This window comes from Bactrocera neohumeralis, chromosome 4 (genome assembly GCF_024586455.1).
Source record: "Bactrocera neohumeralis isolate Rockhampton chromosome 4, APGP_CSIRO_Bneo_wtdbg2-racon-allhic-juicebox.fasta_v2, whole genome shotgun sequence".
Lineage (NCBI taxonomy): Eukaryota > Metazoa > Arthropoda > Insecta > Diptera > Tephritidae > Bactrocera > Bactrocera neohumeralis.
In genome coordinates this window covers 71,337,835-71,354,456 of record NC_065921.1, presented here as the reverse complement: position 1 = coordinate 71,354,456, position 16,622 = coordinate 71,337,835, and the positions used below count along the sequence as shown (strand labels likewise).

The 16,622-nt window shown below is 35.7% G+C and overlaps 1 protein-coding gene across 11 annotated transcripts in view; it reads right to left on the bottom strand.

The window, feature by feature from the left end:
- LOC126757542 (protein 4.1 homolog) overlaps window positions 1-16,622 on the bottom strand; it is a 107,331-nt gene that overhangs the window by 34,572 nt on the left and 56,137 nt on the right. For all 11 annotated transcript variants that reach the window (XM_050471532.1, XM_050471534.1, XM_050471535.1 and 8 more), the window contains one exon: window positions 3,781-3,831. The gene's annotated coding sequence lies outside the window, so the exon portion shown is untranslated. The remainder of the gene's footprint in view (window positions 1-3,780; window positions 3,832-16,622) is intronic.

Below are 16,622 nucleotides of genomic sequence, written 5' to 3'. Positions count from 1 at the left end.
CGGCACGACAATCGGGTACCGTTAAGTCAACGTATCCATAAACAGGATCTAACAAAACACACTTTATAATTTGCTGTCTGCGAGTGCCGCAGCAACTGTGTTTCAGACAAATACTAGGTGCTGTTATGTGTTGTAAGCGTGTGAGGAGCGAGCAGCAATGAGGTAATCATTCCACCCCAAACTGAATCATAGTCATCACGTCACTCCAAGTCGTCATCATCTGTGTGCCAATTTCAAACGAGAAAATGTGTGTGAAATTGTTTTTACAATTGTACGCGTCGTCTAATTTACGAGCTCCATTTAGTGGTGCGCATGCGTAGACCAAGGAACACCACACGTATACTGAAGTATATAGAAAACTACTCACACTCTTGTTTGGCAACATTTTGTAGCTGATTTGGCGCCATGGCAGTCGCCAATGTGGGGTTAAAGCTAGTAAAAAAACACTGAATCAGCAATTAAAGACACATTCACACATAAAACGCGCGATTGAACTTTAAAAATGTTATAAACATGTAAGTCATAACTTTTTCTACGATTTATGGCGGCAGATAATTTTTTACCGTTCGTGCTGAATTTCGAGTACACAATAGCAATTACTTGGGAGTACAACTTTGTTGTGAGTTGAAGTCAAATTTTATTCAGAAGCTATTTCTATTTTAGGCTATTTTCTGCACGAAATTTCGAGCTGCATGGATACTTGTATATTTCATTAAACATATTATACTTAGAAGTCTCTCCATTGTTTCTTTATTGAAACTGCAATAAATACCTTTAAATTACTCAGTCAAATCTTATGTTTGAATACATGCAGAAGATTTTCGTAGCATTTTACCAACAGTATATCGGTGGGAGGATCGAGCCATGTGTAGAACGCAACTGTTGGCCATTCCACGAACACACGTCCAAGACGGACATCAATATCTTATACTATGTTGAACAAAATTTCAATAAAATAAAGGATTTGGTGCTTGACAATCTATCCGTTCTAACAGCCGTTCATTCATTACATCGTTGGAATATCTAATTCAGGAAAACCATTTTAAAAATATTTTGTAATAAATGCCATCTTCTTTTAAATATTTTCCATATATTGGAAACAATGGACGCATTTTTTTATTTAGGAAGTCGATTTTCATGTGAATTCTGATTCATTGCGTTAAAAAAACTGGTTTGTTTAATTTTTTTTCTTTGTAGTGTCTAAATCAGCTGCAATAATGTAATAGATTTCCAATGCTGAAAAGTAGATGGTGCTAAATCAGAGTCGCACAGAGAGTTTTGGCTTAGATTAGATTCAAATTACCTCTGAGACGAGATTAACAACTGTAATTTTTGTATGACGAAATCTTGTTAAATTTATAAGATTACGCGGAAACAAGAAAACAATCAGCTGAATATCGTGCAAAGGTGAACCGAAGCTACGAAAAAACACATCTAAACAAGTTCAAAAATCAAAAGATTATTTCCCAAAGCTTTTCTTTGATTATCCAGGTGAGGATACCATCTAGACGAGAATGGAGAACGGTTCGGCCAAACTGTACCGACGGGAAATGGACTATTTGGGGGTATTATCCGCTGATCGTTTCTCTCTATACGTCTACCGAAGGTCGGCTAATTATGGGCCAACAAGTACTAGGCATAGAAAAAAGCCTACGAGGTTCTATTGAAAACGTCGCATACTGGATTCATTTTCGTGAGTTTTTCTGGCAATTGTTTCACCCACAACACCGTATTCGCCAAGAGAGACAATCAATAAAAGACAAGCTCCGCTGTGACTTCTGGCTATTCAGCCAACTCAAACGACCAGTCCGGGAAACCGCTTTGAGTCAATTGAAGACATTAAAAGTGAATCCCTCTGTGAATTGAAGGCTATTCCGGAAATTGTATTTATCAACTATTTCGAGGATTGGAAAAAAACGATTGTTACAAGTGTAATAAGGCCAAGGAGGATTACTTTGGGGAACATGACTTAAATGTTGAAGAATCTCCCGTGGCTAAATAATAATCAAAATCTTCCTTTTTTCTCTCATAGTAGTATGCATATATCTGTTCACAAGTCTCTCCGTTCAAACGGAAATATTTGAAAATATATCGGACATAAGTAGTTTCATCGAAACCTCAAAATTTGAGAGAGAAGGTGAAACGTAAATATAGATATAGAATGATTTCAAAATGGTTTTATTTATCAGGAGTGCATAAAATCTATGAGGGCTGCACTCACCCCACATTCAAGAGCTGAAATCTTCCATCTTCAACCTGTTTATCCTCTGGATACCTAGGGCTATCTGTTGGAAGAAAGACCCTTTCAGGGTTTTGAAGGCCAAATATTGAAGACGATGGAGCAAGGTCGGCATCCCCCTATCTGATAACGACTATAGAAGACCCATTAAAAAATTTAAGGGCATGCAACTGGAATGTCTCTACGAAATCGTAGTCAAGGTAATGATGAAGGTGTATTAGTTCGAAGAGGACAAGAAAACTAGTAGGTTCTTGTGGCATTTGCTACAGTGACCATATGAATTCGGTGTAAAAACACGTGGTGGGAGAGAAACTCATCGCCGAATCTCCATTACCCCGTTGCGGAACGTCTAACAATCCGCATCAACACATAATAGTTCTTCAACATAAATCTGATTTGCGCTCCCGCCCCCACGTAAAAAAAAGAACGCTGTGACCAAAGATGCCTTCTATGTCGTCAAAATCGTCTTCTTTCGGGTCCGAACAAGTGTACGACGATATATACTCTCCTTCTTCAACTGAATTCCTTAAAACTTGGATCGCTGCGTTGTAGCGGAAGACACGTTACCATGGCGTGGCTTTTTCTCCAAGGCTCTTACATCGTCGAAGAATATCTTGTTGCAAAAAGATCGCAGAAGCCGGCGTGCAGTGAGCTTTTCCACAATAGTTCGACGACGAAGGCTGCAATCACAACGTTTTAGAAGGTTCGACTTGCACTTGCTTCATTCGTAAGCAAAGTATAACCTCTCCGTCAATCTAAGCTTTATGCTACCGGACCACTGTATTGCTTTCAGGCAGCTGCTTTTAAGGTGACCGTAGACATTTGGCTGCGAAGTGCATCCACTATCAAAAAGGTGAGCAGCAGAGCGGCAGTATTTGACGGCAAAAATGAGTTCACTAACTAGAGAGCGGAATGCGTGAGTGTCTGTTTTCATTAGAAATAGCATCAAACAAACTTAATCATCACACTCGTTAGCTGCATGGAAAGAGAGTCGCTAACTTCAAGTCGTAGATAATTTCGTCGATCTTGGAACCATCAGAAGAGACACCGAAAACTCACATCGGAATGGGACGCAGAATAACTCTTGAATCTGCATTGGCATCATATTGAGAAGGAAAGTCGTTCTAGAACAAAAACTGGACCATTTATCATCCCCATCTTTCTATATGTTGCAGCTTAGCCGATATAACCGTATCTAAATCTCATGATTATTCAGGCTATCGAAGTTCATAAAATTACTCTCGACAGAGACTGCCGAATAAAGCATCTCTTCAAAAAATTTGCACTTGAGTGCACCTAGCAATTTGATCGAAAAGAATAGTTGCCTTAAAAAATCTAAAAATAACAACAACATGCAAATTATGCCATCAATTAATTAGCACTTGTCGTTTTGAAATTGCGTGGCAAGGTGTAGGTCACGAACAATTTCGATCAAAACTGAAATTTATATAATAGTAAACATACATATGTACACTTTTATGCATGTAAATGGCAAGTTTAATTTTTATTTGATTAAAAAAAAGTTTGACTTAATTACTCACTCGTTAAAATAAAGTAGTTTTTGTTGTAGACGAAATCCGAGTATGTGTCAACTGTAAAAGAACAAAGAAGACGCTTGTAGAAAAGCAATAATGTAATACATTGAGTGTTGATTAAAAAATACTACATATGTATAAATGAATTTATAAGTATATAAAATAAATATTTACTTAGTGGTATATAAAAAAATATACTTAGTAAAGCCAAAAATGTAAAAATAACTATGAAACTAAGTCAGAATGTGCTGAAGAAGTAAATTCAAATAATATGCCGCTAGAATAAATAGAAAAGCAAAAGCCACGACATTAAGCCTCGTTAATACTCGTGTGTTTAGCAACATATTATGTTGCTATGTGTGTACTCTTCTAGCCAGCTGTAGTATCTAAAAAGTATGTATATAATTTTTTTCGTTCAAGCGCCGGCTCACGCTGCTGACGTTCTTGGCCGAAAGCCGGTTTCTACAGTCAACTTTCAAGTTTATGGTGACGTGTTGCCGCTATATGATGTCATAAACTCTTATAACTGAAATACAACTGCCGGTGAGTGTATTTATATTAATATAAATATCTTATTTAAATTCAAGTTTTCAATGCCAGCTTACAATACGAAGTGTGCTCGTTATAATATTTGTAAAATAGGGTAGTCGAAAAAGTCTTTTCGTATATTGAATGCAAAACATCTGCGATTCTTTGCTGAAACGAAATGAAATCGAACCATTTCTGAAGCGAATGGTAACAGGAGGCGACAAGTGGATCAATAACGGCAATAATATGCGAAAAAGATCATGGTCCAAGCGTGGTGAAGTTCAACAAATGGTCGCGAAGCCAGGATTGACGCCTCGAAAGGTTATGCTGAGTGTTTGGTGGGATTGGAAAGGAATTATACACTATGAGCTGCTCCAGCCTGGTTGATTCTACATTTTACTATCAACAACTGATGAGACTGAAGCAAGCAATCGAAAGAAACGGTCAGAACTGATCAACAGAAAGGGCTTCGTCTTCCATCAGGACAACGCTGGACTACACACCTCTTTGATGACTCGGCAAAAATTGGGAGAGCTTGACTGGGAATTTTTTAATGCATCCACCATATAGCCCTGATCTTGCACCATCGGACTACTATTTGTTGTGGTGAATGCAGAACTCGCTTAATGGATTAAAGTTGGCTTCTAGAGATGCCTTTGAAAATTACTTGTCGCAGTTTTTCGTCGAGAAACCAGAAAAATTTTACACTGATGGAATAATGTTTCTAGCGGAAAAATAGCAGAAAGTGGGTGACCAAAATGGTACATATTTGGTTCATTAAAGTTCATTATAAATATATTTAAAAAAAATAAGTTGAAGTTTGATTAGAAATACCTTATATGATCTCCAAAGTTGAGTGTTACAAGCTTCATGGCAAACTTAATGCACACTGTTCAGGTTACTTCATATATTTGTACTTACATACATACATATGTTCGTATTTACATATATACTTACATATGTACGACCTCACAATGTTTATTAGAGAAATACCGATTTATCAGAGACTTGAATGCTGAGTGTCGGAAAGTGAGTTTAATTGACTAATTTCGCGGATGACATAAGCGTACAACAACAAAGAGTCGGCACTCAATGGCATAAACAAACCGGCAAAGCGCACCGACATACATACAAACATACTTGCACAAACTGGTCTTTATGAAAAACATTTACTATATATTTATTAAAATCAACAATGGCAAAATGACAGCAGAAACAAAAACAGAAACAACAGAAACAGAAACAGAATTATAAAAATAAAATAAAGTAAACAAATGTATAGACATATATGTATACATGAATGTGGTACTACATATATGTATATGTACATACATATGTACATGTGTATATAAAATATGTTTTGTAGCTGAGGATCACTCAGTTTATGCGAAAATTAATTTTAACACACGCGAAAATAAACGAAAGTGAATTTCGTGAGTTTTCGCGTTACTTAAAGTCTGCTTGAATACATTTGTATCTCAAAAAGGTAGACTTGAATATGTTTATCGTAATCAGCGGTTAGCGCAAATCCGTCAGTTAATATCTGTCAAAAGTGAACGAATAAAAAATGACAGCTGTGACAGCTGTGCAAATAAATTGTAAACAGAAATCAGCTGTAGTAAAAATTTTTATGTTTTCGTGTAATATTTTTCATAAAAAAGATTACAATTAGTTATCTAAACGGTGGTTAGCTAACCAGACTTTGTCGGACTTTCAGCAGTTTTATTCTACGTACCCTACCATAAACTAAAAACACGAATCAATCTTTGTAGAACCGAATTCGCTACCACTGGTTGAAAGTTAACCAGAAACGATATTGTCATTCATAGCTATCGGGCCATTAAGATGCCATTCGGTAAACGGTTTGGAGGTTTTGAAGAAAGAAAGAAAGAAAAATAATATTGATGAAATATATATGTATGTATGTAATAAAAAATATAAAAATAGACGTGTGATTTTCAATATGGCTCTTTATGGAAGCTTTTGCGGAAAGATCCTGCTTTGCGGGCTCAAAAAATTCAAAGCAAATGAACTCAAGACGAGATGGGCACCGCCCGAGGTTTTCATACGAAAATTTTGTTCAGCTATGCAGCTCATTTCGATTGATTAGGTATATTAATAAACAAAATTGTCTTATTTAGAGTGATGATAATCCACAAATCAGAGTTGAGACGCTGCTACGTCCTCAAAAAGTCACTGTTGAGTGTGATTTATGAGAAAAGGAAATCATTTCTTCAAAAACTGAAGTCGGCCATAATGTTACTGTCAATGCGGAACGTTATAGAGACATGAATAAATAACTTTCCAGTGCCTGAATTAGAGGAACTTGATGTTGGCGACCTTTGGTTCCAACAAAACGACGCTATAGCCAACGAAACAATCAATTTATTGAAGAAGACTTTTGGTGAACGCATTATCTGGCGTTGTGGGTCTGCGGTGTAGCCTTCAAGATCGTGCTATTTGAAACCGCTTGACTCTTTGTGAGGTCATGTAAAGTCGCTTGTCTACTCAGTAAAACCCGAGCCGATTGCTGCCTTGAAAGAGAACACTAGGCACGTTATTGCTAACATACGGTCCAATTGCTGAATACAGTAGTGTAAAATTGGGCCTCTCGGCTTGATTTTAATCGAGCTAATTGCGACGGTTTTTTGACCGAAATCAATTTAAATACGATTAAGGGGTTACATGGGTTTACGGGTTTCGAAAAATCGCTTTTTTTATTGCATTTTTAAATTCTACAACACCTCTAGAACATTGTCCCAAGTTTTCAAGTTGATCCGAGTAATAGTTTCGGAGATACAGCCTTGAGAACTAGTGCGCTCGAGGCTTAGACACTTAGACTAGTGTGTCGTCTTTAAACGCGCTTTTCTCGAAACTGTGTTTTTGAAGTCGGTTGACAAGATTTCTCGAGAACTACTCAACTGATCTTCATGGTTTTTGAAAAAAGGCGTTTTTTACCCGAGGAAACCTATTCTCCCTTAAGTTATATGCGTCTTATTTCTTTTGAAAACCATGTGTCTACCTTTATGACATATGAGTAATATATACATACATATTTTTCATTTAGTCGACAGTTTTGTAATTACTTTAGCTCTAAAACTGTTTGATTTTTCTATTTTTAGTTTTGTTTAGCAATTCAAGGGTATGACTAGATACTTATACTACAATATGACGTGTTGCTGATAGTGTTTCTGATAAGCACACTCAGGTGTTCGCAACGACCGTCAATTCATTCAAGCAGTATAATATTGATATTATAATATCTATATATCATACATACTATATACATGTATATATGTATGTACTTCACATTCATTTTCAGTGCTTGAAAGCGCTTTAAAAAAATAATAAACTATTAGACCACGGTGGATAATTTATGAAAGCAAAAAAAAAAATCATAGTACGTTGAAACCCATCAGAAACGAAAAATAAAATAACAAGAAAGAAAAGAAAAATATTTTACGTATGATGAGAAAACGAGTCGTCCGAAGTACCTCCCAATGTTCAACCTTGATAAGTGTGCTAGTGTGTAATATTACTTCGACAACATGCTTCGGCATAGGATCCATATAATGGGTGATCCTTAGAGGTGGAAGGCGCGTGATTGAATTTTTAAGAGTTAAAACTGTTTTAGCTCAAAGGCTTCTGCACTTGGAATAACCTATTGAACCTGTTGAAGATTATTCCAAAAATATCGAACTGGTTTTAGATTTTCGTCGAAATTTCCCCATATTTTCTGATCGTTTAAACCTTCCATGGACTTCCATGAATACTCCAAGACTAAAATTAGCCAAATCAGTTCAGCCGTTCTCGAGTTTTAGCGAGACTAACGAACAGCAATTCATTTTTATTTATATACAAAATATTAGAATTTCTATTGTTATCTTTCTATTTCTGTTATACGATAAAATTTTGATATATTCCTATATTTCAACCATAGAAATTGAATCATTAACAGAAGTCATTCGCAAGTTAGTTATTGTTTGTTTATATCGTATGACATCACCACTTTTTTTTATCACTTTGGTTTATATGTTTTCAAGCACATTCGTACGAGTGCGCTCATAAAAATATCAGTAAAACATAATCCAGCGATAAGAGCAGCATAATTTCATTAATAAATGTAATGTTTGAGAAATGTATGTATATAGTAGACCATTTGTTTGATTGAAACAACATTTTACTTCAACTCTTTTTTTAGAGAAGTAGAGAAATATATATTCTCAAGCTGAAACCTGACCTCATTCTACAATTTAGGACTTAGGACTTAGACTGTTCTTTGTGAAACCAGATGAAACTGCTATTATTAGTAAATTCCCTTGAAACTATCACAAATCTGCTGAAGATGTCCAAAAGTATGATTCTTAATAGTTAACTCTATCTCGTTGATCCTCAGGTTTTTCATGACGAGATCTTATACCTACTTGAGAAGAAAATCATAACCGTCCCATCTTGGCGGATTTTAATCCATCTGCTTCCAGACTATTAATGATTGCGCCTTTTGGAGACATTATTAAATTCTTCGTTTGTGTTAAGGAATACATCCAGGACATATTCTATATTTATGGTTAACGAGTGAAGGACAGTCTTAGATCTATCATTCGTATAGGCTTGTTGAGCTTTCTATGAGTTAGCCGATGGAATCTTGTTCCTAATGTAGGCTTATAGAATCTTTTTAAGTGTCTTCAGAAGGCATTAGGTTAGACTTATTGGTCTATATTCTTTCAAATAAAGGGGAGCACCTTTATATGCCTCAAGTATAAATATGAGAAATTTCATAGGAGTGACGATCCCTTCCTCCATTTCAGAGGTTGAATCAAATGCTATGAGTCTAGCTAATACCTATTTTTCTTTAAATCCTACATAACTATGATGAGAAAACGAGTGCGTCCGAAGTACGTCCCAATCTTCAGCCTTGATAAATCTGCTATTGTGTAGCATTATATCCACAATATTCTTCAGGATGGACCCATATAACGAGTGAACCAAGTAGATGTACTTTTTGCAATAGCCATACTTTGAGAAATCACGCGTGAGTAGTGTCCAGCTGTCGTATTGTTTTTGTTCATTATTTGATAATATTCGACCGAATAGGCCACGTCCAGCACGCAATGAACAAAATTTAGCAGCCGTAGTTAAAAGTGTACACGAAGACCGTGGAGAGTCCATTCGGTGCCGGTCGCAGCAACTCGGACTGACGTATTGAACGACTTTCGTCGAGATCTTGTGGAAGAACTGAAGCCGCTCGATCTTCCCAGCGACATCGCTTCGTTCTATGGGCTCTTCAAAAATTCCAAAAAGTTCCGACGTTTTCGAGTGAAATTTTGTTCAGCGATGAGACCCATTTCTGGCAGAATCGGTATGTAAACAAACAAAATTGCCGTATTTGGGACGAAAAGCAGCCTGAAAAGATTCAAGAGATGCCATTTCACCCAGAAAAAACAACGGTTTGATGTGGTCCATATTTCTTCAAAAATGATGCCGGAGAGAACGGAAATTGAAGCTCCTGATCTCGGCGACCTTCGCTCCCAACAAGATGGCGCCACTTTCCACACATCGCATCAAACAATTGATTTATTGAGAGAACACTTCGGTGAGCAGATAATTTCACTTTCGAACGGTCGTTGTCCACCAAATCATGTGATATCACACCGTTAGACTTCTTTCTGTAGGGATATGTAAAGTCTAAAGTCTATGCGGACAATCTCGCTTCGATTCAGGCCTTGGCGCAAACATCAGGCATGTCATTCGCCAGTTACCAGTCGAAATGCTGGACTGAGTCATTGAAAATTTGACTCAACGTATGGACCATCTGAGACGTAGCCGCGACCAACATTTGAAAGAAAGATCTTCAAAATATAAAAGCCAAAGAATATTTTTTATCGAATGATCATAAACATTCCCCATTAAATTTGAAGTTTTCCGTGTTTTTTCTTTAAGTAGGGAACCTCGAAATTGATCACCCTTTATATTGATTCCTTACTCCTAACTAAAGCTAGTTTTCTTATCAGTATATATTGTTATTTTTATCAAGATTTTATGGAAATAGAAATATTTATTTATGATAAACTCAATCGTAAATTGCTTTAAATACAACAACTTCGCCATATCGATGAAATATGTCAGCATACTACTTATAAGTAGATTATAGACGAGCAGTATGGTATTGTAGTTTTAGGTTGTAGTTGTCTATTGGCATCTTTCCATAATTGCTTTCAATTAATGGACACAGACTGGGAAAAACAACAATGGCAAAGTTATGTATCGATATGTGCATGGCGAACGAAAGAAAGCTAATATACAGATGCCACATGATATATACATAGATATTTATTCAAGACAAATATCTACGAGGGTACATACCGTATGTATATATCATATATTATATGTATGTATGCATATTTGCCATATCGCTTGTTGGCCACTAACTTGTTTTAGTAGTAAGAGATTGCTTTTAGCAAAAGTACTTTTTTCAAGTAAGGAACAATCATATATATATAGCTGTATATGTTGTTATATATGCATGATTTTTTTAGAATTTTTTTATTGCGCCAAATACGTGCTTAATAATTTAACTTCCTGCTGAGAAATCTACAAAAAAACTTGTCCATGCAGTTAATCCATGAACCTGAATTTCTCAGTGCGTCTTTCGCACTTTCCTATTCTACAGAACAATTAATTCTCCATTACTTTTATGTAAGCAATCATTTTCTCATCGCAACCCAATTGGCACGAGACATTCCCGACAAACGCAGAAAAAGCACTACATGCATTCACAGCCGCAGCCACACCTTAAATTTTGCAATTGATGCTGAACGCGTTCAATTAAGTTCAAGAAAATTAATGAAAAATGTTGCAGCAAATGCCCATTTGTAGGCTGCTGGTTGCAACAAGCCAACATATTAGTACATACATACATATGTGCAAACATACATACATATGTGCATACATACATATGTGCAAACATACATATATCCATACATATATACAAATGTATACAAGTTATAAGACTTTTCCTGTCTTCAACGCAATATCTAATGATTAATGGCCGACAATTTAACGTTTGGTGTAAATTGATTGGTGAAAGTTTCAACGAAACCACCTTACAACTCCTGCCTCTGCTCGTGCACGTGAGATGTGCATGTACATAGCACAAGCAGTTAGATAAATATATGCATATACGTAGATATAAATAATTATTATATACTCATATATCAAATAGGTCAGTAAAAATACAAGTTTAGAAAAAAGATTTCTGAACCGTAAATAAACTAATATGAATAGGAACATTTTTCTATCAATTGCTAAAGAGCATGAGCCAAAGTAGAAGCCCTGTGTTCCACCTTGGACAACTTTTTTGAAAATATAAGCAAATTTGAGCCAAACAGATCTTGTCCTGAGCAAGTGATCACACCACAAATAAAAAATCTCTTTACTTGCCTTAGAATATTGGAATATCACAGCTAGAGTACAGCACGGCACAAGTGATGCACTCCATTCTGCAAGACCACAGGGGGTACATAGTAATGCCAAAAATGCGTTGCAAATATTCGCGATATTACCGTAGAAACGGGTTCGTTGGAATCGAATTTCACTGTAATGTGGAGGTTAAGATGGATGTCTATATTGAAAAACGTTTCATACTATCGAATGGTTATGGAAATGTTGGAGCAACGGTGCAACAATTATAATACTTTAGATGGAGATTATTTCGAAGACTAAAATCGTATTTTCATACAAAAAATGTGTCTAAATTTTTTATCTCTAAAAATATTGTCGAAAAATATGCAGAACCCTCCAATCATATACATATTCCCAAAATACTCAGGTTGGATTAGTTTAAAGTGAAGTTAACAGCATTGACAGCTCAGATCACATCATTAACAGAGTTTTTCGAATGCAACCCTCCAGATATTATATCCTCTGTTTTAGACTAAAAAGTTTGCTGCTTGGAAAATAATTTCGATTTCTTGTTTTATCGATCCAGACAGGGTTAGATCGGCTGTATAAATCCGGGTCTGTTCTGATACGGTAGAAACGGGTTCGTGGGAATCAAATTTCACTGTAATGAGGAGGTTAAGACGGATGTCTATATTGAAAACCTCAATGTTTCATACTATCGAACGGTTATCAAAATGTTGGAGAACTGTTACAACAGTAATATTACTATAGGTGGAGATTATTTTGAAGAATTAAATCATATTTTCATACAAAAAATGAGTTTGAATTTTTCATCTCTAAGAATATTTTCGAAAAATATTCGGAACTCTTCCAGGACATTAAGGTAGTAGTCTGGTAACTTATGCCTATTTTCATGACTTCTTTGGAGGCTGGTTTTTATAGGAAAATAAAAATTAATTATCTTGAATATTTGAGTGTTTTTATTGACATATTGAAAAAAAAAAATATATATTTGAAAAAATTTAATACTTTATTACTATCATTATTGTCACTCGAAGTTGGAACCTCAAAAAAAATGCACGTGGGTGGCCCGGGTGATTTTGGCTCTTGATGTATTATCTGAAATCAAATATTCTTGATTATTCTTAATCTATAGACATGTCATTCTGGTCGGAACTACTGAAGTTAAATTTCAAGGGTAAATAACAAAATGGCGGACTTTGAAAAAACACGTTCTTTTATTTTAGCAAAGAAAGGGTTATAAAATAAAAAGTTAGGGGTTAAAAAAAATTTTCGTTAGTACCGACGAGAACTATAAGTGTGTAGAATAGCCTGTTAAAATTTGAAAGCAATCGATTCAGTAGAAATAAATCAATTTAGGATCTCGAAAAACGCGTTTAAAGTTCAACAACTCTGAGAGAGAGGACTCCGAGACGCTCTAGAAAACTCGTTATAACTCCCGAAATATTTCGAATTTCTGTCTGAAATTTTCACAGTATATTCTCAAGACATTGTACTTTCAAATTAAGCAAAAAAAATTTTCGATTTTTTGAACCCAAGTTACCAGACTACTACCTTAAACAACTTTTTCCCGAAATGCTGTTTCAGAGTAGGTGAGAAAAAGTTCTCCGAAACCGCCGGACTGACTTTAAAAACTCCGTCATTTTGTCAAAAATCAAAATTTTGACTAGTCCTTCGATTATTATAGTAATAATAAGTTTTTTGGTTTTTTGATTTGAGATAATAATAAACAGAGATGTCTTCCGCAATGAGACATATTTTTTCTCCTAGAGATCGGCTACAGACATGGAATCATGCGAATCCAAAATGTTTCAAAATGAACCTGAGCTGACAACCAAAGTACTTTATATTCTGTAAAGCTCATATTTTAATTTAATACCTTTTTTAATAAAATGCCTCTTCGAATAAAAAATTCTCAAAAACTACATTTTTTTACTTTCAAGTGAATCTAACCTTTTAAAACATTTTCTAAATCAAAGAAGAAATGGCAAAAATTAGAAAACGATTTTCTTAATATCTCTGAAAATAAAAGGGTATCCATTTCGAGGAATGTTTACTATCATTCGAAAGGACATTCTTTGGAATTTATTTTTTGAAAAATGATCTCTTTCAAATGATGGCCGTGGCGCGTCTCAGATGGTCCATCCGTTGTGTTCAATTTTCGATTTCTTTAGAGCATTTCGACTGGTAACTGGCAAATGACTGGCGTGATGTTTTGTTCCAAGACCTGATTCGAAGCGGGAATGTTCGCATAGACTTTAGTTTTTACATATCCCCACAGGTCTAACGGTGTGATATCACACGATCTTGGTTGCCAATTGACCGGACCAAAAGCCAAATGTCGCCGAGTTTACGACGTTCAATTTCAGTCAGTAAATAGTCGATTATCATGGCACAATAATACCCCCATTATCATACCCCCGGTCAATAAGCTACACTAAACCGTTGATTTTTCTGGTTGAAATTTTCAAGAGCCCGTAGAGCGAAGCGATATCTGTTCAGTTCTTGCACCAGCTGTATTTTGTATGCTTTCAATTTAAGATCTCGACATAAAATGCGTCCGAGTTGCTGCGGCTCTCCACGGTTTTCGTGTACGCTCTCAGCTACGGCTGCTATATTTTCTTGGGCGAGGTCTATTCGGTCGAATATTATCCAATAATGAATGCTGGGTTGATGGTGTTGCGAATAATACGCTCAGTGGCCCGATTATGTTGACCATAAGTTCTTTCTTTAAAGAAACTTAATTTTCGTAGTAAAGTAGAACGATTTGTAAACTTTTTTCAGGCGTAAGTCTCTCCATAATGAAATGCCAAACAAAACTGAACAAAAATACGATGACAGCTTGTCGACACGACTCACGCGTAAACTGTCAAAAAAAGCCTATTGAAAAAAGTACCTATAAGGATCACCCGTTACTTTCATGAAATTTTCGAATATGAAAATTATTTTTTAGCATATAAATGGTAAAATTTTTAATTATTGAAAGGAATTTTTCTAAAAGATTCGTTTAATCGTTCGATAGGTCGAATTTTTGCTTAATTATACAGTCACCAGTCGCTTATACAAATTTCACAGAGCAAATCAATAGTCATAGCCACATTTAAAGCACGAGGCACGAGTAAAAATATTCAATTTATTTTATTTTCTTGCTTTTGAATTAACCACATTAAATTATGTATGATTTTTAATTAAAAAAAAAAAACAGAAAGGCAACACTAACGATATAGAACTCAGATGTAATCTGGATATATTTGTTTATGTTCATATAAATAGTTAATATTTGAATTGTTTAAAATACTTTCGAAAACACATTCAAATCAGTTTTTGAGGTCACTGCTGAGAGAGTCTACATCTGTTGTGTTGCTGACAGCGCGTCGCTTCAAAAGAATGTTTGCGAATTTGATGACGTCATCGCAATCATTTACTCTTTCTAATAGAACAAGAACAAAGCAACGAGCACAAAGATCGAATAAAATGATAGAAGATCAACGAATTTATATTATATTTAGGTATGTTTGTGGATTTGTATGAGTGCCAACGGGTGTGGTTCTACCAATTTCAAAAGCAACAACAATAACAACAAATACGCTTCCAAATGGCATTGTGCGTTAAAATTAGATAGCATAGCCGCAGTGGAAGCAAAAACAAAAATAAAAACAAAGAAATAAAACTAAATTGAGCAACGAAAACTGGAAATGGCAGAAATATGTAAACCTGTAAAATGGCATCATCTGACCCTTCTAGCGCTGACAGACAGAAAACTAAATAGATTAAACGCTTGCTGGTGACCTCCGCCGTTGTTGCTCGTGTGTTGAGCTAATTAAACATTCACTTTTTTGGTTGGTTTCTGGCCACTGCAACAACAAAGATCCAAAAACGAAGTTGAGAACTACACAAGAGATAATCTCGGTTTTGCTTTGGCTCATACAAACATACTAGATATGATTTGAATTTCGATATCTTCGCATAGTGTAAAATATATAAATTAGTTCTTTGATTATTATACTCTCGCAACAAAGTTGCTAAGGAGAGTATTATAGTTTTGTTCATATAACGGTTGTTTGTAAGTCCTAAAACTAAAAGAGTCAGATATAGGGTTATATATACCAAAGTGATCAGGGTGACGAGTAGAGTTGAAATCCGGATGTCTGTCTGTCCGTCCGTCCGTCTGTCCGTCCGTCCGTGCAAGATGTAACTTGAGTAAAATTTGAGATATCATGATGAAACTTGGTGCACGTATTTCTTGGCTCCATAAGAAGGTTAAGTTCGAAGATGGGCAAAATCGGCCCACTGCCACGCTCACAAAATGGCGAAAACCGAAAACCTATAAAGTGTCATAACTAAGCCATAAATAAAGATATTAAAATGAAATTTTGCACAAAGAATCGCATTAGGGAGGTGCATATTTGAACGTAATTTTTTTGGAAAAGTGGGCGTGGCCCCGCCCCCTACTAAGTTTTTTGTACATATCTCGGAAACTACTATAGCTATGTCAACCAAACTCTATGGAGTCGTTTCCTTCAGGCCTTTCCATATACAGTTCAAAAATGGAAGAAATCGGATAATATCCACGCCCACCTCCCATACAAAGGTTATGTTGAAAATCACTAAAAGTACGTTAACCAACTAACAAAAAACGTCAGAAACACTAAATTTTACGGAAGAAGTGGCAGAAGGAAGCTGCACCCAGACTTTTTTTAAAAATTGAAAATGGGCGTGGCGTCGCCCACTTATGGACCAAAAACCATATCTCAGGAACTACTTTACCGATTTCAATGAAATTCGGTATATAATATTTTCTTAACACTCTGATGACATGTACGAAATATGGGTGAAATCGGTTCACAACCACGCCTACTTCGAATATAACGCTATTTTCAATTCCATCTGATGCCTTC